Source organism: Symphalangus syndactylus, chromosome 4 (assembly GCF_028878055.3).
Source record: "Symphalangus syndactylus isolate Jambi chromosome 4, NHGRI_mSymSyn1-v2.1_pri, whole genome shotgun sequence".
NCBI lineage: Eukaryota > Metazoa > Chordata > Mammalia > Primates > Hylobatidae > Symphalangus > Symphalangus syndactylus.
The window spans coordinates 45207633-45215240 of record NC_072426.2 but is presented as its reverse complement, the minus strand read 5'-3'; the positions used below and the strand labels follow the sequence as shown (position 1 = coordinate 45215240).

Here is a 7608-nt window from a genome sequence, read left to right as displayed (position 1 = left end):
CCTGGGAGACAGAGCAAGACTCTGTCTCAAAAAAAAAAAACCCTAGGGCAGTAAAGGCATACAGGCATGCCTTGGGGATGTTGGGGGTTTGGTTCTGGACCACCACAATAAAGCAAATATTGCAATAAAGTGAGTCACACAATTTTTTTGGCTGCCCAGTGCACATAAAAGGTATATTTATGCTATTACATGTGCAATAGCATTATATCTAAAAAACAAGTACATGCCTTAATTTAGAAATACTTTATTGCTAAAAAATGCTAACATCATCTGAGCCTTCAGCAAGTCATAATCTTTTTGCTGTGGAGGGTCTTGCCTCCATGTTGTTGGCTGCTGACTGATCAGGGTGGTGGTTGCTGAAGGCTGGAGTGGCTGTGGCAATTTCTTGAAATAAAACAACCATGAAATTTGCCATATTGATTAACTCTTCCTTTCACAATAGACATCTCTGTAGCACACAATGATATTTGATAGCATTTTACCCATAGTAGAACTTATTTCAAGATTGGAATCAATCCTCTTAAACCCTGCCACTGCTTTATCAACTAAGTTTATGGAATATTCTAAATCCTTTGTTGTAATTTCAACAATATTCACAGCATCTTCACCAGGAGTAGGTTTCATCTTAAGAAACCACTTTCTTTGCTCATCCATAAAGAAGCAACCCCTCAACCATTCAAGGTTGATCACGAGATGGCAGCAATTCGGTCCCATCTTCAGGCTCCGCTTCCAATTCTTGTTCTCTTGCTTATTTCTACCACATCTGCAGTTACTTCCTCCACTGAAATGTTGAATCCCTCAGAGTCATTCATGAGGGTTGCAATCAACTTCTTCCAAACTCCAGACTTCCAGACTTGAGCAAGATTATGACTTGCTGAAGGCTCAGATGATCATTAGCATTTTTTAGCAGTAAAGTATTTTTAAATTAAGGTCCATGCATTGTTTTTTAGACATAATGCTATTGTACATGTAATAGCATAAATATAACTTTTATATGCACTGGGCAGCCAAAAAAAATCCTGTTAATGTTGACATTTTTACTTCCTTCCATGAGTCATGAATGTTCTTAATGGCATCTCTAATGGTGAATCCTTCCCAGAAGGTTTTCAACTTACTTTGTCCAGGTCAGTCAGACGGATCACTATCTATCGCAGCTATCACTTTATGAAATGTATTTCTTAAGTAATAAGACTTGAAAGTCAAAATTACTTGATCCATGGGTGCAGAACAGATGATGTGTTAATAGGTATGAAAACAACATTCATCTCCTTATACATCTCCATCAGAACTCTTAGTAACCAGGTGCATTGTCAGTGAACAGTAGTATTTTCAAATGAATCTTTTTTTCTCAGCAGTAGGCCTCAACAGTGGGCTTAAAACATTCAGTAAACTATGCTCTAAACAGATATGCTGTCATCCAACTTTGTTGTTGCACTTCTAGAGCACAGACAGAGTGGATTTATCACAATTCTTAAGGGCCCTAGGATTTTCAGAATGGTCATTGAGCATTGGCTTCAACTTAAAGTCACCAGCTACATTAGCCCCTAACAAGAGAGCCAGCCCGTCCTTTCAAGCTTTGAGGCCAGGCATTGACTTCTCCTCTCTAGCTATGGAAGTCCTAGATGGCATCTTTTTCCCATATAAGGCTGCTTTGTCTCCAGTGAAAATCTGTTGTTCAGTGTAGCCACCTTCATTGATGGTCTTAGCTAGATCTTCTGGATAACTTGCTGTAGCTTCTACATTAGCACTTGCTGCTTGTACTTTTACATCAAACAGACAGCTTATTTCCTTAAACCTCAGAAACTGACCTCTGCTAGCTTCCAACTTTTTTTTTCTTTTTCTTTTGTGTGTGTGTGTATGTGTGTGTGTGTGTGTCAGGGTCTCACTCTGTCACTCAGGTTGGAGTGGAGTGGTGCAATCATGGCTCACTGCAACCTCCACCTCCCAGTCTCAAGAGATTCTCCCACCTCAGCCTCCCAAGTAGCAGGGACCACAGGCATGCACCACCACACCCAGCTAATTTTTTTTTTTTTTTTTTTTTTTTGTAGCAACAGGTTTTCTCCTTGTTGCCCAGGCTGATCTCAAAACTCCTGGACTTAAGTGATCCACCTGCCTCAGCCTCCCAAAGTTCTAGCATTACAGGTGTGAGCCACCATACCCAGCTCCAACTTCTTTTCTGTAGCTTCCTTACCTCTCTCGGCCTTTATAGAACTGGAGAGAGTTAGGGTCATGCTCTGGATTAGGCTTTGCCTTAAGGGAATGTTGTGGTTAGTTTGATCTTCTATTCAGACTACTCAAACTTTCTCCATATCAGCAATAAAGTTGCTTAACTTTCTTATCATTCCTGTGTTCACTGAAGTAGCACTTTTAATTTCCTTCAAGAACTTTTCCTTTGTATTTGTAACTGTTTAGTACAAGAGGCCTCATTTTCAGCCTTTTTCTGCTTTCCATATGTCTTCCTCACTAAGCTTCATCATGTCCAGCTTCTTACTTCAAGCAAGAGACATGCCACCCTTCCTTTCACTTGAACACTTAAGGCAGCATTGTAGGGTTATTACTTGGCCTAATTCCAATATTGTTGTGTCTTGGAGAATAGGGAGGCCAAAAGAGAGGGAGAGATGAAGGAATGGCCAGTTGGTGGAGCAGTCAGAACACACACAACATTTATTGATTAAATTTGCTATCTTAGGGGCACGGTTTGTGGCACCCCAAAATAATTACAATAGTAACATCAAAGATCAATAATTACAGATTACCATAACAGACATAATAATAATGAAAAAGTCTGAAATATTGCCAGAATTACCAAAATGTGACACAGAGACATGAAATGAGCACATGCTGTTGGAAAAATGGCACCAATAGATTTGCTCAAAGCAGGACTGCCACAAACCTTTACTTTGTTTTTTAAAAATGGAGTATCTGCCAAGCATAATAAAGCAAAGCACAATAAAATAGATATGATTGTATATTATTGGCATTTCTGCCTTTTTCTTAGTCCCATAAACTGAAAGCTCGGAATGACTGAGAAGGCCTTATTCGCTGCACCCACTGAAAGGGCAGCCAGGTCGGAGGTGAACTGACATTTGCTTATTTTCAGGATGACCTGCTCCCTTTCAAACTGGGTGACACAGAGGTACTCATGCTCTGCCTGAGAAATTATTGCCTTCCAAGCCCAGCTTCTCAGAGCCTTCACAGGCCCAGCTTCAAGTCATCCTAAGTTGGAAGTTTTCATCCATGTGTTCCTTTAGAACAGGGAGTTGCCTTTACTTCCCACCCCCACCCCCCGACCACATCTGGCCATGGAGGAGGGCACAGACACTTACTGAGCACCCACTATATATCTGGACCCATGGAGAGCACAGCCAGTCCCTCTAATTCTGCTCTCCATTTGCAAACTTTGAACTAAATTCAGATGACTTGAATGTATACCTGCTTGTGATTCATCAAGTGGTAAAGATGGCATTGTGTATGATGTGTAGCATTTCCCCAGCAGGAGAAAACACCAAGTGTGGCTCGGAGGTAGGAGGCCAGGTTCCAGTCAAAACTCTGTGGTTAACTGGCTGAGTAGCTATAGGCAGTGCCTTCCGCTCTCTGCATCCCAGCCTCATCTGAACTATGAGTGGTTGGATGAGATCACTTCTGCGGAGCCTCTGAGCCCTGCTGGTCCATGACTCAGCCCCCAGGCCTTTGCACAAGCTGTTTCCCCAGCCTGGGATGCCTTTTCCCCATGCATCCACCTGGCAAGCTGAGTCTTCCTTTGAATCCTTTTTCAGTAGCCACTTCCTCTGTGAAGCACTCCCAGACACAGAACCATCCTGCTCTCCCACCAGCAAATCATTCAATACTCTCTCTTCTGTTCCACATCTGTACCTTGGACATAAGTCAACTGTGCTGAAAGGCACAGTAGGCTTCCTGTGCTGAAATTATTCATAGGCTTAACAACTGCAAAATAAAAGCTTCAATTCAGCTTTACCTACTGTCTAGCATAGAGCCTGGGACACAGTAGAGGCCCTATAAAGCCTTCGTGAATCAATGAACACATGCATGAACTAACTCTTTATGATTTCTTAACCCTATTCCAGTGTTAGGAGATTGCCATTATGGTCAAGAGAAAGACACACACTTCTTGTTGAAGCATTTCTTATATGTTTCTCAAGGGCAGGGGCCATTCCTCACTCACCTTTGTCTCACCAGGGATAGGCACTGGGTAGGTGCTCAGTAAATATGTGTCACATTGAACAATATTGATATGTGACCCCAGCCCCAGCCCTCCACACTGGGGGAGCAGTCTCTCCAGGGGGCTAAACAATTTCTCTAAGAATTTGAACTCATCATCACAAAGGGTGTGTAAATTAGGGATTAGATTTGGAAAGAAAATATCTACACTGGCACTAGTGCAGGGACCTACCTGCAGGCCAAGCTATGGGTGACATGGTGGCATTTGCAAAGAAAATCCCGCCAGCTCCAATAGTGTGCTCAGGAGTGTTACGGTGGGTAGCTAGTCAGACATGAACAGGGCAGAAGAGGGCCCCCACACCCCACCAGGAAAGTCAGGCGATCATTAGGTGATGGTTAGGCAGTTGTCACCCTGCCTCCCTAAAATAATAATAGGTCTCAACCAGCACCAGGAAAAGGCAATCTGCCTGTAGATAGAAAACACCTAAAACTGGTGATCATCAGTTTCCTATAAGATCTCAGGAGTTGCGCGAGTGGACTCAAGCATGTGCATTAAGACACGAAATGGCAAAGTTGACCTTCCGGGAGCATTCCACCAGTAAAAGGGAAGAACTCCTCCAGTGAGCATGCATACAACTCCAGTAAACACACTGCACATGCTCCCTTCCAAAGGGCTAGCAGGCCACCACGCATGCGGGCAGCTCACCCCAAGGGAAGAATCAAGCGAGAAGGCCGGGCATGGTGGCTCATGCTTGTAATCCTAGTAGTTTGGGAGGCCGAAGTGGACAAATCACCTGAGGTTGGGAGTTCGAGACCAGCCTGACCAACATGGAGAAACTCTATCTCTACTAAAAATACAAAATTAGCCAGGCGTGGGGCACCCCTGTAATCCCAGCTACTCAGGAGGCTGAGGCAAGATAATCACTTGAACCCAGGAGGTGGAGGTTGTGGTGAGCTGAGATTGCACCATTGCACTCCAACCTGGGCAACAAGAGCAAAACTCCATCTAAAAAAAAAAAAAAAAAGAATCAAGTGAGAAGGGACGCAAGACCCCAGAAGCATGCCAACATATAAAACCCCAAGTCAAAAGGTCAAGTCCTGCACTTGTTCTTCAAGTTACCTACTTGGGTTTCTTCCAAGTGTACTTTCCTTGCTTTCATTCCTGCTCTAAAGCTTTGGGTTTGTTGTTGTTGTTGTTGTTGCTGTTCTTGCTGTTTTTAGATAGAGTCTCGCTCTGAAGCCCAGACTGGAGTGCAGAGGCACTATCTCACTCCACTGCAGAGTTTCAAGTGATTCTTATGCCTCAGCCTCCTGAGTAGCTGGGATTACAGGCGCTCACCACCACGCCCAGCTAATTTTTGTATTTTTAGTAGAGACGGGGTTTCACCATGTTGGCCAGGCTGGTCTCGAACTTCTGACCTCAAGTGATCCGCCTGCCTCGGCCTCCCAAAGTGCTGGAATTACAGGCATGAGCCACCACACCCAGCCTCTAAAGCTTTTTAATAAACTTTCACTCCTGCTTCAAAACTTGCCTTGGTCTCTCCTTCTGACTTATGCCCCTCAGTCAAATTCTTTCTTCTGAGGAGGCAAGAACTGAGGTTGCTTCACACCTGTATGGATGTGCCACCACAAACAAGAGGACCATTACTACCATGGTTTATGGTCCAGGCTTAAGTAAAAAGGTCCCCAGGGAGACAACATCTCCTACTATCATAACAGTAGTAATATTGATATGTTCGTGGAGCAAAGTGTGGGTCTTGCAGGCTGCTGTTAAAAGGCTGTGCTTGTCCGGGAGTGGTGGCTCACACCTATAATCCCAGCACTTTGGGAGACCGAGGTGGGCAGATCACTTAAGGTCAAGAGTTTGAGAGCAGCCTGGACAACATGGCGGAACCCTGTCTCTACTAAAAATACAAAAATTAGCTGGGTGTGGTGGTGAATGCCTGTAATCCCAGTTGCTTGGGAGGCTGAGGCATGAGAATCGCTTGAACCCAAAAGGCGAGAGTTGCAGTGAGCTGAGATCACGCCACTGCACTCCAGCCTAGGTGACAGGGCAAGACTCCATCTCAAAAAAAAAAAAAAAAGGCGGGGGGGGGCTTCTGCTAAGAGCTTCTCCCGGGACAGCTGGATATGCCAAGTGTCAACTAGCCAGGGATAACTTTTCCTTCTTCCTTCTCTTAGGACTCAAGCTCAGATTAAAATGGATTCTACTATGTTTTTTTCATGTAACCCTCATAGGATAGGTATTGTTTCCATTTCACAGATAAGGCAAACTGAGGTACAGAGAAGTTAAATAACTAGCTCAAAGTCACACAGCTAGTAAGTGGCAGAGTTGGGATGTGGAGGTAGCTCTTCAGACTCCAAAATCCATTCCCTGTTCCTAACACTCCTTTAGTGTCTGCAAACTGCAAAATGCAAAATGGCCATATCATTTCTCGCCAAATCATTCACTTCATGACAGTTCCTGATAGTGCAGGGCCTGCCACAGTGCCTAGACCTGGGCAGTACCACAGCCATATCTCAGATAGACAGTGAGCCACTGATTAAGTTCTGTGCTCAAGGCAGAAATCTCTCCTGCAGCCCGGACTAAGGAGGTGAGAAAAGAGATCAGCCTCCAGGGTTGAACCTTGGGAACCGAGTGCGGCCTGATACACGTCACCTCACCCAACAGCTGATGACGACTCCCCAAGTGGCCACATTAGTCACCCGCCCACCACAGGCACTGCAGTTCTTTTTATAACTCCGAGCAGCTGAGCCCAGCGGGGCCGTACAGCCGCTCCACATTTAAGGCTCCACAGGCCTGCAGGATATGATTTTTGGCAAGGCCTCCAGATCAATTAGCCAAGTCAGCACTGGGAAGCTGGGAGCTTGTGGGGTGGGAACCAGGTCAGGAATTCTCCCAGGGCCCCTGACTCAGTCAGCAGATGGCTACCTCAGGCCAGTGGAGCAGAGCGGAGGCCTTGGGTGGAGGGCTACAGAGAGCCATTGGAAGACAAGGTCACGGAGACAGCAAAGCATCCAGAGAAGTAAAGTACAGTGTGAAGGCCTAAATCCGGAACCAGCTAAAAAAGGACTCTAGATTGCATGTTATAAGATGCGAAACTAGGGCCCCTGAGCTATGTGCTTCCCAGAGTCCTCTCCAACCATCCAAGAGGAAGCTTCCTCCTACTCGGAAGTGACTGACCACTGAATTTTCAAAATAGGTGCACACACCATCCCAGCCCCAGTGCCTAGAGAGCAGCTGAGAGGAGGAGATCTCTCTCTCTGGAGGCTGTCACACCCCATGACCTAAGATTCTTACTAAGATGGGGTGGGTGGGGAGGGAGGTAGAGTCAGAAATTCAATCCCTGGTGAGTAGCTTTTGTAATGAAAGGTGCACCATTGTCAATGTCCAGAAAGCCAAACACAAGACACAGATTAGGTTTATCA

At 45.1% G+C, this 7608-nt stretch overlaps 1 pseudogene; it reads right to left on the bottom strand.

Annotated features, from left to right (window-relative positions):
• Positions 1–274: 274 nt before the first annotated feature.
• LOC134736433 (tigger transposable element-derived protein 1-like) lies at positions 275–6963 on the bottom strand (annotated as a pseudogene).
• Positions 6964–7608: the final 645 nt, after the last annotated feature.